This window comes from Dendrobates tinctorius, unplaced genomic scaffold (genome assembly GCF_039654945.1).
Source record: "Dendrobates tinctorius isolate UK_male_01 unplaced genomic scaffold, ASM3965494v1 ptg000204l, whole genome shotgun sequence".
Classification (NCBI taxonomy): domain Eukaryota; kingdom Metazoa; phylum Chordata; class Amphibia; order Anura; family Dendrobatidae; genus Dendrobates; species Dendrobates tinctorius.
In genome coordinates, this window is record NW_027361871.1 from 2,502,529 (window position 1) to 2,521,989 (window position 19,461).

General features: G+C 39.1%; 4 non-coding genes across 4 annotated transcripts; 1 reads left to right on the forward strand and 3 right to left on the reverse strand.

Annotated features, from left to right (window-relative positions):
- Window positions 1-8,077: 8,077 nt before the first annotated feature.
- TRNAT-AGU (transfer RNA threonine (anticodon AGU)) lies at window positions 8,078-8,151 on the reverse strand. Its single transcript has one exon. It is a non-coding gene; the product is annotated as a tRNA-Thr (tRNA).
- Window positions 8,152-13,238: 5,087 nt separating this feature from the next.
- On the reverse strand, window positions 13,239-13,312 carry TRNAT-AGU (transfer RNA threonine (anticodon AGU)). Its single transcript has one exon. It is a non-coding gene; the product is annotated as a tRNA-Thr (tRNA).
- A 3,225-nt stretch (window positions 13,313-16,537) lies between these two features.
- TRNAT-AGU (transfer RNA threonine (anticodon AGU)) lies at window positions 16,538-16,611 on the reverse strand. The gene has a single exon. It is a non-coding gene; the product is annotated as a tRNA-Thr (tRNA).
- A 2,328-nt stretch (window positions 16,612-18,939) lies between these two features.
- TRNAS-GCU (transfer RNA serine (anticodon GCU)) lies at window positions 18,940-19,021 on the forward strand. The gene has a single exon. It is a non-coding gene; the product is annotated as a tRNA-Ser (tRNA).
- The last annotated feature ends 440 nt before the right edge of the window (window positions 19,022-19,461 follow it).

Consider the following 19,461-nt stretch of genomic DNA (forward strand, 5'->3'; position numbering starts at 1 on the left):
TCAACAATGCTGGAACCTAACTAACTAATCTTCACCGTATATACGAGACGACCCATCTCTAGTAGATGGACCCCCTCCTAACGGACTTTGCACAGGAGGAAGTCAGATCCTGGACTTTCCCTCATTGGCTTGCTTCAGACAGGCATATTCCGGAGATGGTGCTTGCATGTTTTCATTGGGACATCTTTCATACAGGGGATCTTCAAAATCGGCATGCATGGTCATCACTGTGGTTTCCATAGTTTTCATCATCATTTTCTTAAGGCATGGCACTATGCAGCATAGAATTAAAGAAAATATGATCAAAGGACATAAAATAACTTTTGCAAACTTAATGGGTCAATAATTGCCTTTATGGCATCCCCAGTGTATTTTATAAGCCGTTGTTGATTATTGTATAAATAGTTTATCCGCTTTGCATTCTTATTTACGGGGATGGTGGGTTTAAACACAACTATTGTCTCGTTCTCGACTTTGAATTTGTCAGGTGCTCCCTGTGTGCCCCCACTGGTATCTATGCTTCTTAGCCAAAATTTACCTTTTGTGTCACCATTTTCCCTCCCAAGTTTAGTACTTGAGCCTAGTACATATAACCCTTGCTCATTCTCTGAGGGGTTCTCAATGGTGAGGTACAGAACTATGCATCCCTCCTTGGGGCAGTGAGCGGCAGTGACAGGGAGTATTGAATCTGGAAGGCCACTCTGACCCTTAAAATGGGCTTTTGACAGGGTCATGCGACTTAATAGGCTTATTCCCCATTTGTCCCTTCGCTGTAGGGCCTGGGCTGGTTGATGTCTCCAGTCACTTTCACCAGTGTGCCACCCAACAAGAGACTAATCCTCCCAGTTTTGAACCTTCCCCTATTTCAGCAGTAGTGACACAGATGAATTGTGTATTAAACCTGATATGAAACTGTGCCATGGGGCCTGGATATTCTTATTGTGAGACAGTAGTCAAATTGATATGTTACTCTTGGGGTGGAGACATTATACCAGAAAGTCAGTATGCCCTTCTCATGAGTGACTACCCCTTGGTGACTGACTACCCCTTGAGCTAGGAGAAGGATAAGTGCCAGATGGATGAAGAGTGGCAGCCGCTACTGGACTCTGGATCCGGCATCTCCTTGCAGTGGGAAGCGAGGACCCATGGACTGCTGCGATAGTTGACAGGACTTGGAACAGGCTGTCATCTCTAGGTTCAAGGGTACGTCTGTTGAACCTCTTGGTGATGAGGACTCAGTCACCGGGCAGGATCTGGTGGGCTCCTATGTCCTCAGGATCTGGGATGGATGAAAAGACTCGAAAATGCATTTTAGTCACATGTTTTTAAACTTAGTCTACATATAGGCAATTATACTTGTGCGTGTATGTGACCCAAGGGAAAGACTAAACTCTTATGCTATGACTTCCCTGTTTCCTGTATAGCATCAAATATGTAGAGTTTTGTTCGAGGCCTTAAATTTTCCTTGTTCATCCTTAGGCATATTTCATCCTGTATAACTTCATCTTAGGTCCACTTCTTCTTTTCTTCCTTGGATACTTGTTTCTGGAGTGTCAGAACATCTTTTTCCAGGGTTATTCCTTTTCCTCTGTTTCCGTGTCAACCGGTATTACTGCTGCTTCTTTTGCTGTTACTTCAGCTAGTCTGTTGCCCACTGCTTCCCTTGAAGTGTCTCCAGTGTGTGTGCTTTTACTTTTACCACCGCAACTCTTCCTGGCATCAACAAGGACTCCATTAATTCTTGTATGGCTTTGTGGTGTCAGACTGGCGTTCCGTTAGCCGTGATGAAGCCTCTTTCCCTCCAGATTGATCTTGACAGCTTCATGTTGAGTGGACCTCTCGTATGCTTCTGTCAAGGCCCGCAGTCCTGCCTTTGGATGTAGGCAGTGGTTTTGCTGGCAGCAAGTTACTTCTGTGGCTACTGCTATACCAGTGTGCGAACGGCCTTCTTGGTCTGCATACCTTGGTCTATCCACAAAGAGCATCAGGTCAGGATCTTCCAGGTGTTCTCTTGCCTCATGACAGCAAGACAATCGCATTCCGCCATTTCAGAGTCGACTACCTCTTCCACTAATGTGTCAGAGATGTGGTTTTCATCCTCCATCTTCCTCCCCCCTTTGGCAGAGGTAGAAGAGTAGCTGGATTATGGACAGCACATCTGGAGATGGTGACGTTGTCTGAGAGCAGAGTAGGGCATTGCAGACAGAAATATCAGAAGCTTTATCCAGCACAGGTGGGTTGCAAACACGGTTCTCATGCAGGTTTGGACTTCACGAGTCACTTGGTCAGGTTTTGGAGAGTAGAAGCCAGGAGGGCATTGTCTTCCTCCGGGAAGCTGTGTTAGGACTCCATTTACATGGTCAGGCTTCTTCATGACAAACAGACAAAACAGTTCAGTATAGCGTGGCAGTCCTAGAGCTGTGAAAATGTGATTGCAATTTAGCATATAAAACACACCGATACCTTCTTTGGTTAACCTTAAAATAGTTATAAAAAAAGGTTGCATGTGTAGAAGAGCAGTATTGTCTTGGCTGTCTTCAGTCAGGGTCGGAGGTCATCCATATGTATTGTAAAAAAAAAAGTGGCTGTGGGATGTATCCTCTTCCAGGGCTCCAGGACCGTGGTCATGGCTCGGGTGAGCATAGAGAGGCTATACTGTGCCCCTTGAGGCATCATAGTCCAAATATATTGCTGGCCCTCGTGTGAAAACAAGCAGGTACTGGCTTGCAGCATGTAGAAATAAACTGAAGAAAGCATTGGCCAGGTCAATCACCGTGAACCATAGAAAAATAAATAGAATTGATAAAAATAAAACATAGTGTGTGGGTTTGGTACCATAGATGTGTTCAGTACTATAACTTCATTGACAGCACATAAGTCATGTATTATCCATAACTTCATAGAAATAATTGCAAATTATGAAATGGAGGGTAAATATTGCAATTTCCTTGGCAGCTGGGCTACTGGCTTCTGCCCCACCTTTACAAACTGGATTTTCAGCCTGCCAATATTGAGTCTGGGATCAGTGCCATTAGTTCAACGCCCACATGATCTACAGATGTGTCCTGTAAAAAAAAAGAAAAGACTACATACTTCTTCAGCAAGTAGATCAATGTCCCTGATCAATCTTCTGATTGCATCGGGACCCACCAGGAATTTGAGAGGAGTATCCTCAACCTCTGTCTGGGTGAGAGATGTTGTTTCTCCATTGTATTTTTGTGGGGGGGCGAGCTCCATGTCATATTCATCTTTTTCTTCATTATTCTTTTCATAAACGACATTAATTAATAAACCTATAATGGATACTGGACAGGATGTAGCATAAGACGTGCCGTCTATATAAATAGTTGGAAAGAAGGTACGGCTCTTTGGGTTGGTCATCTGACAGTCAGAACAAGTCTCACGATATTCTGCATTCTGCGTTTGACAGCTGGCACACGTCCAGTCATCGGGAATGTATATAGAAGTATAAATGAATGTAATGCAGATATTGCAACTGACATCTTCCTGTGTAAATATTTGTTTTGCACAAAATTCAGCAATCTTGTTATATTCCTCTCCTCATCCCTTTTTTCCTAACTTCCTCTGCCATCTTATAAAATGCTTCAGGGTCCTGTAACACCTCATAATACCTGAGGCTGGGACGCTGCTCTCCACTCATTAACACATTCTTCTATCCCTTCTTATCTAATGCTCCTCCCCTCGTGATCGGAGGGTTTCTTAACGTACATTTTCTTTCTCACTCCACTATGGGTCATATCTGTCTTATAGATATTGACTGACTGCTCCCACCCATTCTATCATCTGAATTCTGAGTATATCTGAAAAACATTTGTATGTGTGCGTCTTAAAACAAATTCTCACGGGGTTATGAACAGTGGGATATGTGACTGTAAAAGCTGTATGTACTCCTTATGTCCGAGTAAAGGGGTCTTCAGTGAACATAGTGATGTCTAGCTATCTTGAACACAGTAATATAGGGAATTAACCAACAACTAACACCAGAGTATTTCACAAATCTTGTGTATCCTGAAACTGCGTAGTATAAAAATACCTTATAAATTGTTAAAATTTCTGTTTCCTCAAAACTTTCGCTCTAAAACCTTTCAAAGAAAACCATCTCATAGAGAAATGTAGTGACATTAGTAAAACAATAACTAAAAAGTAACAATAGACCTCGGATCTCACAGAGATATCTGTACAAATCAAGCAATTACCATTCAAGTAATTCTCTTTCTACCTGAACCAACTAACCTTATAATTATAGTATGCAGAACAAAACTAGTTTATCCAATTCTCTAATTTCACAACATATATATGTATACACACATAGAATGCATTCAAAAATTTTAACCACATGCTAGTACGCCTCCTGCAAATTATACACACTACAAAAGACAAAAGACAATGAATTTAAAACTGGTACTGACATCAAATACTGCGAATCCTTGACACCAAAACAATTCGCAATTTACCTATCCATATGCCAGCCTGATTTGTAGAGGTGAAAAATCTACACCTGGGCAAACCATACTTTTCAGGGAGAGAGCAATCACTCAGTCACATCAACACGGTAATTGAAATTACCCTTCCACCCATATAACTTATGAACCTATGCTGCAGCTAAAACACCATCATCTTAGCCAGATGATGTCCGGTGGGAAACCCGCAAGAAGTCACCAACCACTTAGAGGTTGGAAAATCACTGAGAGTAATCAAGCCCCTACTCCCACTTGCCCACTGGGAGAGACACAGTTCAGACTTCTGCGATCATCGGTCAAGCCGAGAGCAGGACCGGAACCAGAGTGACAGTGAATTTGCTCAGTACGTCTCCCTATCTATATTTTTTTCCTTTTCAGGCTGGCTGAGGTAACAATCACGTATGCAAACAACCAAAACAGCAAAGCAGAGAGGCAAAGCAGATAAGGCAGACAATTAAACTTTTAGATTACCGTAATTATAAATATGCTTGAAGGGATATATATGTATACTATAAAACAACTTATTACATTTTATATTTTATATCCTCCGGACTGAATACAGATAATGTAGCGGGATTGTTAAACACTTTGGATTCAGGAAATGCAGCTGAAATAGCAGTCTAACCAGTATGGCAGTATATTCAATATGAGGGCTGCGGACAGGCATGTCTCAACAATGCATCAATACTTCAAACATAAAAAAAACTATTATGAATGTATTCCTTATCCCTTTCACTGTTCTTTTGTTACCAAGGCAACTAGGGCTGGGCTTTTTGTCACTTTAGGTATAGTAAATAGTGGTAATCACCTCTAGATAGGTGGTTGATATTTCAGCAGAGGGGGGAAAAATTAGTAATCACCTCTTTCCTTAAAAATATGTATATGCCGTGTCATTCACGTCACCGGGCCCAGTTTATACTGTGGGCGTATGGCCGGACGTGAGCACCTATATGTGTATATATATAATATATACATAACTTCTTCGACCGTCTAAGGTCGGAACCAGGGTGATAACCCAGTGGAAACATCCCCTTTGTACTCTGCTCTGTATGCTTCTAGTAGCCCTAGTGCAGTATGAAATAGTTTTTATCAGATACTAGATGGATTCTAGATACACCCTCCGAATTGGTTAGACCGGATAATACACACAGACAATTAAGGAATTATATACCTGACCGGGTCCGTAGGCTCAGGACTTTCAAACGTGGTCAGTTTAAGGGTTCAGAGAAGACAGCCAACTATCTCCTCCCAGCCGGACGTGAATACAGAAGGTTAGGTAAGATGATATATTTTCTCACCAGGTCTCGAGCTGCAGTCTCGTCCCGCTGGAAAGACGTCCGTCCTGGGGGGAGATTTTGTTGCGGCTGTGATCATCTGGTATCGTCCTGAGCCCCACTGTTTGAGCGCCAACTGCTGATTCTGTCACACTAAGGTGCGACCCGTCTTAATTGTCTGTGGCCGAATTGTAGCTTTGGCACAAGGTATACGTATACTCGAGAAAAGAATACACAAGACAAGAGGGTATCGTGTCAGTATGATTCTTCTCTGTCTTTAATCAAACGTGTACAGCTTTTATAACAGAATTTGAGCTACATCATCAGTTACATCATGGACATGTTTCCAGTTACTATTTGCCTTTCCCAGGTCGCTACACAATCATTATGTACATTTCTGGGTTACCGTTTATTGCTCCCACATTGCTGAACAATACTTATATACACAAGTATTGTTTTCTAGCTTGGCTTACCCTGGTCCACCCAGTTTATTCAATATTTGATGAAGCTTAGGTGAGTGATACCATACAGAAACAACTCTAAGAAAATATAAGAAAATCAGAAGTATCTTAAAGCAACATGATCCCAATATCCAGCAAAGCGTCCATATAGTGATACAGTTTTGATTCTTGTATATATTCATGTGCCATATATTCTTCCCTTAACAACTAGACAGGCGCTTTAACAAACTAAGCCACAGCACCAGAAGATGGCATGCAATTGAAATCCAAGGAAGATTGAAGCACCAATCGAACATTCAACTGATTAGTGCAGCAAAACAATATTGAGCTTGAGTTCCATTCCACGTAGAGCAGAAACATGGAATAAGATTTCAATCTCAGTCATAACACTTAAGAAGCCAAGTAAATTTTGAAGAGCATTCATTTAAAAGACTGACAAATTTACAGAAGCTGTATCGAGGACAAAGGGTTTGAAGTTTTGCAATTGAATGAGCCATCTTTTAGCACAGCTGAAATTTGGGACTTGTTTTGCTTCCAAGTTATGACACAGAATAGACAGATTGAAGAAATGCCATGGCAAAACCAAAAGGAGGAAAAATTATGACTAATTGATATTAAAAACCTCAGCACTGGTTCATTTCTGATAGAGTTTTCCCCAAGCTAACTTCAAACAACAGGCACTGTAGTTGACGAGATAAGGCAACTCTGACAAAAGCCAACATACAATCTTCAGTGAAAAAACACTGACTGGTAAAAACCCTCTCAACATCTTCCCACCTAAACGCACGAGCGCTATGTAGACGAGGTGGCCGAGTGGTTAAGGCGATGGACTGCTAATCCATTGTGCATGGGTGAAGCGGTGGACACTTCAAGCATGAAAGTTTACAATACTCCGGTGCTGCTATCAAACTTTGCAGAGTCAGATCTGTAAATCCACTGGTTTTAATTTGTAAAGCTTGATGCCATCCTATATTCTGTAAAGAAAATTTTATCCTCTAATTCCTTTTAAAGTGTTTCAACAGCAGATAATTTTTTTTCTCAATTGCACTATATTAGGGCTGTGGGAAATTAATATTTGATGACAAACAAGAGTAAAAGTCCTCTTTTTGGGGTAAAAACCCACAAAATGAGATGAAGAATAGAAAGCACTGCTGACATTCAAAATCAAGATTTTCCTTTTACTAAATAGGCTCTTTGACCAACTAAGCCAAAGGACAAACAGGTGCGAAACATTAAAAAGCCTGCTTAGAGAGTTAAACAGCCCTAAACTGAGATAAAGAAGGAAAAGGACTGCTGGCATTCAAATTCAAGATTTTCCATTTACTAAATAGGCTCTTTGACCAACTAAGACAAAGGACAAACAGGTGTGATACATTAGAAAGCCTGCTTAGAGAGTTAAACAGCCCTAAACTGAGATAAAGAAGGAAGAGGACTGCTGGCATTCAAATTCAAGATTTTCTGTTTACTAAACAGGCTCTTTGACCCACTAAGACAAAGGACAAACAGGTGTGATACATTAGAAAGCCTGCTTAGAGAGTTAAGAAGCCCCAAACTGACATAAAGAAAGAATAGCACTGCTGGAATTCAAATTGAAGATTTTCTGTTTACTAAACAGGCTCTTTGACCAACTAAGCCAAAGGACATAAAGGTGAGATACATTGGATAAACGGATTAGAGATGCATAGAAAGGAGGCATTTCAAAACTAAATCAACTGGTTTTTACATTGTCATGCTTGAAGCCATCTTTCTTCCTTTATATCTCTTAGATAGAAGAGATTTTTAATCTCACAATTGCACTGTCAGTCGCAAGTGAAACACCTATTTTTAAGATAGGAAGCTTCTTTGTGAGGAGATGAAAACAAGGCACTGCTGAGATTCGAACTCAGGATCTCCTGTTTACTAGACAGGCGCTTTAACCAACTAAGCCACAGCACCAGAAGATGGCATGCATTTGAAATCCAAGGAAGATTGAAGCACCACTCGAACATTCAACTGGTTAGCGCAGCAAAACGATATTGAGCTTGAGTTCCATTCCACGTAGAGCAGAAACATGGAATAAGATTTCAATCTCAGTCATAACACTTAAGAAGCCAAGTAAATTTTGAAGAGCATTCATTTAAAAGACTGACAAATTTACAGAAGCTGTATCGAGGACAAAGGCTTTGAAGTTTTGCAATTGAATGAGCCATCTTTTAGCACAGCTGAAATTTGGGACTTGTTTTGCTTCCAAGTTATGACACAGAATAGACAGATTGAAGAAATGCCATGGCAAAACCAAAAGGAGGAAAGATTATGACTAATTGATATTAAAAACCTCAGCACTGGTTCATTTCTGATAGAGTTTTCCCCAAGCTAACTTCAAACAACAGGCACTGTAGTTGACGAGATAAGTCAAATCTGACAAAAGCCAACATACAATCTTCAGTGAAAAAACACTGACTGGTAAAAACCCTCTCAACATCTTCCCACCTAAACGCACAGGTGGTATGTAGACGAGGTGGCCGAGTGGTTAAGGCAATGGACTGCTAATCCATTGTGCTCTGCATGCACAATCCTCGTCGGATTAATCTGCTTCTTCTTTCGTGTTGAATGGTTTGGTTTTCATTTTTAACCCAAGCGGTGGACACTTCAAGCATGAAAGTTTACAATACTCCTGTGCTGCTATCAAACTTTGCAGAGTCAGATCTGTAAAGCCACTGGTTTTAATTTGTAAAGCTTGATGCCATCCTATATTCTGTAAAGAAAATTATATCCTCTAATTCCTTTTAAAGTGTTTCAACAGCAGAGAATTTTTTTTCTCAATTGCACTATATTAGGGCTGTGGGAAATTAATATTTGATGACAAACAAGAGTAAAAGTCCTCTTTTTGGGGTAAAAACCCACAAAATGAGATGAAGAATAGAAAGCACTGCTGACATTCAAAATCAAGATTTTCCTTTTACTAAATAGGCTCTTTGACCAACTAAGCCAAAGGACAAACAGGTGAAAAACATTAAAAAGCCTGCTTAGAGAGTTAAACAGCCCTAAACTGAGATAAAGAAGGAAAAGGACTGCTGGCATTCAAATTCAAGATTTTCCATTTACTAAATAGGCTCTTTGACCAACTAAGACAAAGGACAAACAGGTGTGATACATTAGAAAGCCTGCTTAGAGAGTAAAACAGCCCTAAACTGAGATAAAGAAGGAAGAGGACTGCTGGCATTCAAATTCAAGATTTTCTGTTTACTAAACAGGCTCTTTGACCAACTAAGACAAAGGACAAACAGGTGTGATACATTAGAAAGCCTGCTTAGAGAGTTAAGAAGCCCCAAACTGACATAAAGAAAGAATAGCACTGCTGGAATTCAAATTGAAGATTTTCTGTTTACCAAACAGGCTCTTTGACCAACTAAGCCAAAGGACATAAAGGTGAGATACATTGGATAAACGGATTAGAGATGCATAGAAAGGAGGCATTTCAAAACTAAATCAAGCCATCTTTCTTCCTTTATATCTCTTAGATAGAAGAGATTTTTAATCTCACAATTGCACTGTCAGTCGCAAGTGAAACACCTATTTTTTAAGATAGGAAGCTTCTTTGTGAGGAGATGAAAACAAGGCACTGCTGAGATTCGAACTCAGGATCTCCTGTTTACTAGACAGGCGCTTTAAACAACTAAGCCACAGCACCAGAAGATGGCATGCTTTTGAAATACAAGGAAGATTGAAGCACCAATCGAACATTCAACTGATTCGTGCAGCAAAACAATATTGAGCTTGACTTCCATTCCACGTAGAGCAGAAACATGGAATAAGATTTCAATCTCAGTCATAACACTTAAGAAGCCAAGTAAATTTTGAAGAGCATTCATTTAAAAGACTGACAAATTTACAGAAGCTGTATCGAGGACAAAGGCTTTGAAGTTTTGCAATTGAATGAGCCATCTTTTAGCACAGCTGAAATTTGGGACTTGTTTTGCTTCCAAGTTATGACACAGAATAGACAGATTGAAGAAATGCCATGGCAAAACCAAAAGGAGGAAAAATTATGACTAATTGATATTAAAAACCTCAGCACTGGTTCATTTCTGATAGAGTTTTCCTCAAGCTAACTTCAAACAACAGGCACTGTAGTTGACGAGATAAGGCAACTCTGACAAAAGCCAACATACAATCTTCAGTGAAAAAACACTGACTGGTAAAAACCCTCTCAACATCTTCCCACCTAAACGCACGGGCACTATGTAGACGAGGTGGCCGAGTGGTTAAGGCTATGGACTGCTAATCCATTGTGCATGGGTGAAGCGGTGGACACTTCAAGCATGAAAGTTTACAATACTCCTGTGCTGCTATCAAACTTTGCAGAGTCAGATCTGTAAATCCACTGGTTTTAATTTGTAAAGCTTGATGCCATCCTATATTCTGTAAAGAAAATTATATCCTCTAATTCCTTTTAAAGTGTTTCAACAGCAGAGAATTTTTTTTCTCAATTGCACTATATTAGGGCTATGGGAAATTAATATTTGATAACAAGCAAGAGTAAAAGTCCTCTTTTTGGGGTAAAAACCCACAAAATGAGATGAAGAATAGAAAGCACTGCTGACATTCAAAATCAAGATTTTCCTTTTACTAAATAGGCTCTTTGAACAACTAAGCCAAAGGACAAACAGGTGCGAAACATTAAAAAGCCTGCTTAGAGAGTTAAACAGCCCTAAACTGAGATAAAGAAGGAAAAGGACTGCTGGCATTCAAATTCAAGATTTTCCATTTACTAAATAGGCTCTTTGACCAACTAAGACAAAGGACAAACAGGTGTGATACATTAGAAAGCCTGCTTAGAGAGTTAAACAGCTCTAAACTGAGATAAAGAAGGAAGAGGACTGCTGGCATTCAAATTCAAGATTTTCTGTTTACTAAACAGGCTCTTTGACCAACTAAGACAAAGGACAAACAGGTGTGATACATTAGAAAGCCTGCTTAGAGAGTTAAGAAGCCCCAAACTGACATAAAGAAAGAATAGCACTGCTGGCATTCAAATTCAAGATTTTCTGTTTACTAAACAGGCTCTTTGACCAACTAAGCCAAAGGACATAAAGGTGAGATACATTGGATAAACGGATTAGAGATGCATAGAAAGGAGGCATTTCAAAACTAAATCAACTGGTTTTACATTGTCATGCTTGAAGCCATCTTTCTTCCTTTATATCTCTTAAATAGAAGAGATTTTTAATCTCACAATTGCACTGTCAGTCGCAAGTGAAACACCTATTTTTAAGATAGGAAGCTTCTTTGTGAGGAGATGAAAACAACTCAGGATCTCCTGTTTACTAGACAGGCGCTTTAACCAACTAAGCCACAGCACCAGAAGATGGCATGCATTTGAAATCCAAGGAAGATTGAAGCACCAATCGAACATTCAACTGGTTAGCGCAGCAAAACGATATTGAGCTTGAGTTCCATTCCACGTAGAGCAGAAACATGGAATAAGATTTCAATCTCAGTCATAACACTTAAGAAGCCAAGTAAATTTTGAAGAGCATTCATTTAAAAGACTGACAAATTTACAGAAGCTGTATCGAGGACAAAGGCTTTGAAGTTTTGCAATTGAATGAGCCATCTTTTAGCACAGCTGAAATTTGGGACTTGTTTTGCTTCCAAGTTATGACACAGAATAGACAGATTGAAGAAATGCCATGGCAAAACCAAAAGGAGGAAAAATTATGACTAATTGATATTAAAAACCTCAGCACTGGTTCATTTCTGATAGAGTTTTCCCCAAGCTAACTTCAAACAACAGGCACTGTAGTTGACGAGATAAGTCAAATCTGACAAAAGCCAACATACAATCTTCAGTGAAAAAACACTGACTGGTAAAAACCCTCTCAACATCTTCCCACCTAAACGCACAGGTGGTATGTAGACGAGGTGGCCGAGTGGTTAAGGCAATGGACTGCTAATCCATTGTGCTCTGCATGCACAATCCTCGTCGGATTAATCTGCTTCTTCTTTCGTGTTGAATGGTTTGGTTTTCATTTTTAACCCAAGCGGTGGACACTTCAAGCATGAAAGTTTACAATACTCCTGTGCTGCTATCAAACTTTGCAGAGTCAGATCTGTAAAGCCACTGGTTTTAATTTGTAAAGCTTGATGCCATCCTATATTCTGTAAAGAAAATTATATCCTCTAATTCCTTTTAAAGTGTTTCAACAGCAGAGAATTTTTTTTCTCAATTGCACTATATAAGGGCTGTGGGAAATTAATATTTGATGACAAACAAGAGTAAAAGTCCTCTTTTTGGGGTAAAAACCCACAAAATGAGATGAAGAATAGAAAGCACTGCTGACATTCAAAATCAAGATTTTCCTTTTACTAAATAGGCTCTTTGACCAACTAAGCCAAAGGACAAACAGGTGAAAAACATTAAAAAGCCTGCTTAGAGAGTTAAACAGCCCTAAACTGAGATAAAGAAGGAAAAGGACTGCTGGCATTCAAATTCAAGATTTTCCATTTACTAAATAGGCTCTTTGACCAACTAAGACAAAGGACAAACAGGTGTGATACATTAGAAAGCCTGCTTAGAGAGTTAAACAGCCCTAAACTGAGATAAAGAAGGAAGAGGACTGCTGGCATTCAAATTCAAGATTTTCTGTTTACTAAACAGGCTCTTTGACCAACTAAGACAAAGGACAAACAGGTGTGATACATTAGAAAGCCTGCTTAGAGAGTTAAGAAGCCCCAAACTGACATAAAGAAAGAATAGCACTGCTGGCATTCAAATTCAAGATTTTCTGTTTACTAAACAGGCTCTTTGACCAACTAAGCCAAAGGACATAAAGGTGAGATACATTGGATAAACAGATTAGAGATGCATAGAAAGGAGGCATTTCAAAAATAAATCAACTGGTTTTACATTGTCATGCTTGAAGCCATCTTTCTTCCTTTATATCTCTTAGATAGAAGAGATTTTTAATCTCACAATTGCACTGTCAGTCGCAAGTGAAACACCTATTTTTAAGATAGGAAGCTGTGAGGAGATGAAAACAAGGCACTGCTGAGATTCGAACTCAGGATCTCCTGTTTACTAGACAGGCGCTTTAACCAACTAAGCCACAGCACCAGAAGATGGCATGCATTTGAAATCCAAGGAAGATTGAAGCACCAATCGAACATTCAACTGGTTAGCGCAGCAAAACGATATTGAGCTTGAGTTCCATTCCACGTAGAGCAGAAACATGGAATAAGATTTCAATCTCAGTCATAACACTTAAGAAGCCAAGTAAATTTTGAAGAGCATTCATTTAAAAGACTGACAAATTTACAGAAGCTGTATCGAGGACAAAGGCTTTGAAGTTTTGCAATTGAATGAGCCATCTTTTAGCACAGCTGAAATTTGGGACTTGTTTTGCTTCCAAGTTATGACACAGAATAGACAGATTGAAGAAATGCCATGGCAAAACCAAAAGGAGGAAAAATTATGACTAATTGATATTAAAAACCTCAGCACTGGTTCATTTCTGATAGAGTTTTCCCCAAGATAACTTCAAACAACAGGCACTGTAGTTGACGAGATAAGGCAACTCTGACAAAAGCCAACATACAATCTTCAGTGAAAAAACACTGACTGGTAAAAACCCTCTCAACATCTTCCCACCTAAACGCACAGGTGGTATGTAGACGAGGTGGCCGAGTGGTTAAGGCGATGGACTGCTAATCCATTGTGCTCTGCATGCACAATCCTCGTCGGATTAATCTGCTTCTTCTTTCGTGTTGAATGGTTTGGTTTTCATTTTTAACCCAAGCGGTGGACACTTCAAGCATGAAAGTTTACAATACTCCTGTGCTGCTATCAAACTTTGCAGAGTCAGATCTGTAAATCCACTGGTTTTAATTTGTAAAGCTTGATGCCATCCTATATTCTGTAAAGAAAATTATATCCTCTAATTCCTTTTAAAGTGTTTCAACAGCAGAGAATTTTTTTTCTCAATTGCACTATATTAGGGCTATGGGAAATTAATATTTGATGAAAAGCAAGAGTAAAAGTCCTCTTTTTGGGGTAAAAACCCACAAAATGAGATGAAGAATAGAAAGCACTGCTGACATTCAAAATCAAGATTTTCCTTTTACTAAATAGGCTCTTTGAACAACTAAGCCAAAGGACAAACAGGTGCGAAACATTAAAAAGCCTGCTTAGAGAGTTAAACAGCCCTAAACTGAGACAAAGAAGGAAGAGGACTGCTGGCATTCAAATTCAAGATTTTCTGTTTACTAAACAGGCTCTTTGACCAACTATGACAAAGGACAAACAGGTGTGATACTTTAGAAAGCCTGCTTAGAGAGTTAAGAAGCCCCAAACTGACATAAAGAAAGAATAGCACTGCTGGCATTCAAATTCAAGATTTTCTGTTTACTAAACAGGCTCTTTGACCAACTAAGCCAAAGGACATAAAGGTGAGATACATTGTATAAACGGATTAGAGATGCATAGAAAGGAGGCATTTCAAAACTAAATCAACTGGTTTTACATTGACATGCTTGAAGCCATCTTTCTTCCTTTATATCTCTTAGATAGAAGAGATTTTTAATCTCACAATTGCACTATCAGTCGCAAGTGAAACACCTATTTTTAAGATAGGAAGCTTCTTTGTGAGGAGATGAAAACAAGGCACTGCTGAGATTCGAACTAGTCTGTTTACTAGACAGGCGCTTTAACCAACTAAGCCACAGCACCAGAAGATGGCATGCAATTGAAATCCAAGGAAGATTGAAGCCCCAATCAAACATTCAACTGATTAGTGCAGCAAAACAATATTGAGCTTGAGTTCCATTCCACGTAGAGCAGAAACATGGAATAAGATTTCAATCTCAGTCATAACACTTAAGAAGCCAAGTAAATTTTGAAGAGCATTCATTTAAAAGACTGACAAATTTACAGAAGCTGTATCGAGGACAAAGGCTTTGAAGTTTTGCAATTGAATGAGCCATCTTTTAGCACAGCTGAAATTTGGGACTTGTTTTGCTTCCAAGTTATGACACAGAATAGACAGATTGAAGAAATGCCATGGCAAAACCAAAAGGAGGAAAAATTATGACTAATTGATATTAAAAACCTCAGCACTGGTTCATTTCTGATAGAGTTTTCCCCAAGCTAACTTCAAACAACAGGCACTGTAGTTGACGAGATAAGGCAACTCTGACAAAAGCCAACATACAATCTTCAGTGAAAAAACACTGACTGGTAAAAACCCTCTCAACATCTTCCCACCTAAACGCACGGGCGCTATGTAGACGAGGTGGCCGAGTGGTTAAGGCGATGGACTGCTAATCCATTGTGCATGGGTGAAGCGGTGGACACTTCAAGCATGAAAGTTTACAATACTCCTGTGCTGCTATCAAACTTTGCATAGTCAGATCTGTAAATCCACTGGTTTTAATTTGTAAAGCTTGATGCCATCCTATATTCTGTAAAGAAAATTATATCCTCTAATTCCTTTTAAAGTGTTTCAACAGCAGAGAATTTTTTTTCTCAATTGCACTATATTAGGGCTGTGGGAAGTTAATATTTGATGACAAACAAGAGTAAAAGTCCTTTTTTTGGGGTAAAAACCCACAAAATGAGATGAAGAATAGAAAGCACTGCTGACATTCAAAATCAAGATTTTCCTTTTACTAAATAGGCTCTTTGACCAACTAAGCCAAAGGACAAACAGGTGCGAAACATTAAAAAGCCTGCTTAGAGAGTTAAACAGCCCTAAACTGAGATAAAGAAGGAAAAGGACTGCTGGCATTCAAATTCAAGATTTTCCATTTACTAAATAGGCTCTTTGACCAACTAAGACAAAGGACAAACAGGTGTGATACATTAGAAAGCCTGCTTAGAGAGTTAAACAGCCCTAAACTGAGATAAAGAAGGAAGAGGACTGCTGGCATTCAAATTCAAGATTTTCTGTTTACTAAACAGGCTCTTTGACCAACTAAGACAAAGGACAAACAGGTGTGATACATTAGAAAGCCTGCTTAGAGAGTTAAGAAGCCCCAAACTGACATAAAAAGAATAGCACTGCTGGAATTCAAATTGAAGATTTTCTGTTTACTAAACAGGCTCTTTGACCAACTAAGCCAAAGGACATAAAGGTGAGATACATTGGATAAACGGATTAGAGATGCATAGAAAGGAGGCATTTCAAAACTAAATCAACTGGTTTTACATTGTCATGCTTGAAGCCATCTTTCTTCCTTTATATCTCTTAGATAGAAGAGATTTTTAATCTCACAATTGCACTGTCAGTCGCAAGTGAAACACCTATTTTTAAGATAGGAAGCTTCTTTGTGAGGAGATAAAAAAAGGCACTGCTGAGATTCGAACTCAGGATCTCCTGTTTACTAGACAGGCGCTTTAACCAACTAAGCCACAGCACCAGAAGATGGAATGCATTTGAAATCCAAGGAAGATTGAAGCACCAATCGAACATTCAACTGGTTAGCGCAGCAAAACGATATTGAGCTTGAGTTCCATTCCACGTAGAGCAGAAACATGGAATAAGATTTCAATCTCAGTCATAACACTTAAGAAGCCAAGTAAATTTTGAAGAGCATTCATTTAAAAGACTGACAAATTTACAGAAGCTGTATCGAGGACAAAGGCTTTGAAGTTTTGCAATTGAATGAGCCATCTTTTAGCACAGCTGAAATTTGTGACTTGTTTTGCTTCCAAGTTATGACACAGAATAGACAGATTGAAGAAATGCCATGGCAAAACCAAAAGGAGGAAAAATTATGACTAATTGATATTAAAAACCTCAGCACTGGTTCATTTCTGATAGAGTTTTCCCCAAGCTAACTTCAAACAACAGGCACTGTAGTTGACGAGATAAGTCAAATCTGACAAAAGCCAACATACAATCTTCAGTGAAAAAACACTGACTGGTAAAAACCCTCTCAACATCTTCCCACCTAAACGCACAGGTGCTATGTAGACGAGGTGGCCGAGTGGTTAAGGCGATGGACTGCTAATCCATTGTGCTCTGAATGCATGGGTTCGAATCCCATCCTCGTCGGATTAATCTGCTTCTTCTATCATGTGGAATGGTTTGGTTTTCATTTTTAACCCAAGCGGTGGACACTTCAAGCATGAAAGTTTACAATACTCCTGTGCTGCTATCAAACTTTGCAGAGTCAGATCTGTAAATCCACTGGTTTTAATTTGTAAAGCTTGATGCCATCCTATATTCTGTAAAGAAAATTATATCCTCTAATTCCTTTTAAAGTGTTTCAACAGCAGAGATTTTTTTTTCTCAATTGCACTATATTAGGGCTGTGGGAAATTAATATTTGATGACAAACAAGAGTAAAAGTCCTCTTTTTGGGGTAAAAACCCACAAAATGAGATGAAGAATAGAAAGCACTGCTGACATTCAAAATCAAGATTTTCCTTTTACTAAATAGGCTCTTTGACCAACTAAGCCAAAGGACAAACAGGTGAAAAACATTAAAAAGCCTGCTTAGAGAGTTAAACAGCCCTAAACTGAGATAAAGAAGGAAAAGGACTGCTGGCATTCAAATTCAAGATTTTCCATTTACTAAATAGGCTCTTTGACAAACTAAGACACAGGACAAACAGGTGTGATACATTAGAAAGCCTGCTTAGAGAGTTAAACAGCCCTAAACTGAGATAAAGAAGGAAGAGGACTGCTGGCATTCAAATTCAAGATTTTCTGTTTACTAAACAGGCTCTTTGACCAACTATGACAAAGGACAAACAGGTGTGATACATTAGAAAGCCTGCTTAGAGAGTTAAGAAGCCCCAAACTGACATAAAGAAAGAATAGCACTGCTGGCATTCAAATTCAAGATTTTCTGTTTACTAAACAGGCTCTTTGACCAACTAAGCCAAAGGACATAAAGGTGAGATACATTGGATAAACGGATTAGAGATGCATAGAAAGGAGGCATTTCAAAACTAAATCAACTGGTTTTACATTGTCATGCTTGAAGCCATCTTTCTTCCTTTATATCTCTTAGATAGAAGAGATTTTTCATCTCACAATTGCACTATCAGTCGCAAGTGAAACACCTATTTTTAAGATAGGAAGCTTCTTTGTGAGGAGATGAAAACAAGGCACTGCTGAGATTCAAACTCAGGATCTCCTGTTTACTAGACAGGCGCTTTAACCAACTAAGCCACAGCACCAGAAAATAGCATGCATTTGAAATCCAAGGAAGATTGAAGCACCAATCGAACATTCAACTGGTTAGCGCAGCAAAACAATATTGAGCTTGAGTTCCATTCCACGTAGAGCAGAAACATGGAATAAGATTTCAATCTCAGTCATAACACTTAAGAAGCCAAGTAAATTTTTTAAGAGCATTCATTTGAAAGACTGACAAATTTACAGAAGCTGTATCGAGGACAAAGGCTTTGAAGTTTTGCAATTGAATGAGCCATCTTTTAGCACAGCTGAAATTTGGGACTTGTTTTGCTTCCAAGTTATGACACAGAATAGACAGATTGAAGAAATGCCATGGCAAAACCAAAAGGAGGAAAAATTATGACTAATTGATATTAAAAACCTCAGCACTGGTTCATTTCTGATAGAGTTTTCCCCAAGCTAACTTCAAACAACAGGCACTGTAGTTGACGAGATAAGTCAAATCTGACAAAAGCCAACATACAATCTTCAGTGAAAAAACACTGACTGGTAAAAACCCTCTCAACATTTTCCCACCTAAACGCACAGGTGCTATGTAGACGAGGTGGCCGAGTGGTTAAGGCGATGGACTGCTAATCCATTGTGCTCTGCATGCATGGGTTCGAATCCCATCCTCGTCGGATTAATCTGCTTCTTCTTTCGTGTTGAATGGTTTGGTTTTCATTTTTAACCCAAGCGGTGGACACTTCAAGCATGAAAGTTTACAATACTCCTGTGCTGCTATCAAACTTTGCAGAGTCAGATCTGTAAATCCACTGGTTTTAATTTGTAAAGCTTGATGCCATCCTATATTCTGTAAAGAAAATTATATCCTCTAATTCCTTTTGAAGTGTTTCAACAGCAGAGAATTTTTTTTCTCAATTGCATTATATTAGGGCTATGGGAAATTAATATTTGATGACAAGCAAGAGTAAAAGTCCTCTTTTTGGGGTAAAAACCCACAAAATGAGATGAAGAATAGAAAGCACTGCTGACATTCAAAATCAAGATTTTCCTTTTACTAAATAGGCTCTTTGACCAACTAAGCCAAAGGACAAACAGGTGAAAAACATTAAAAAGC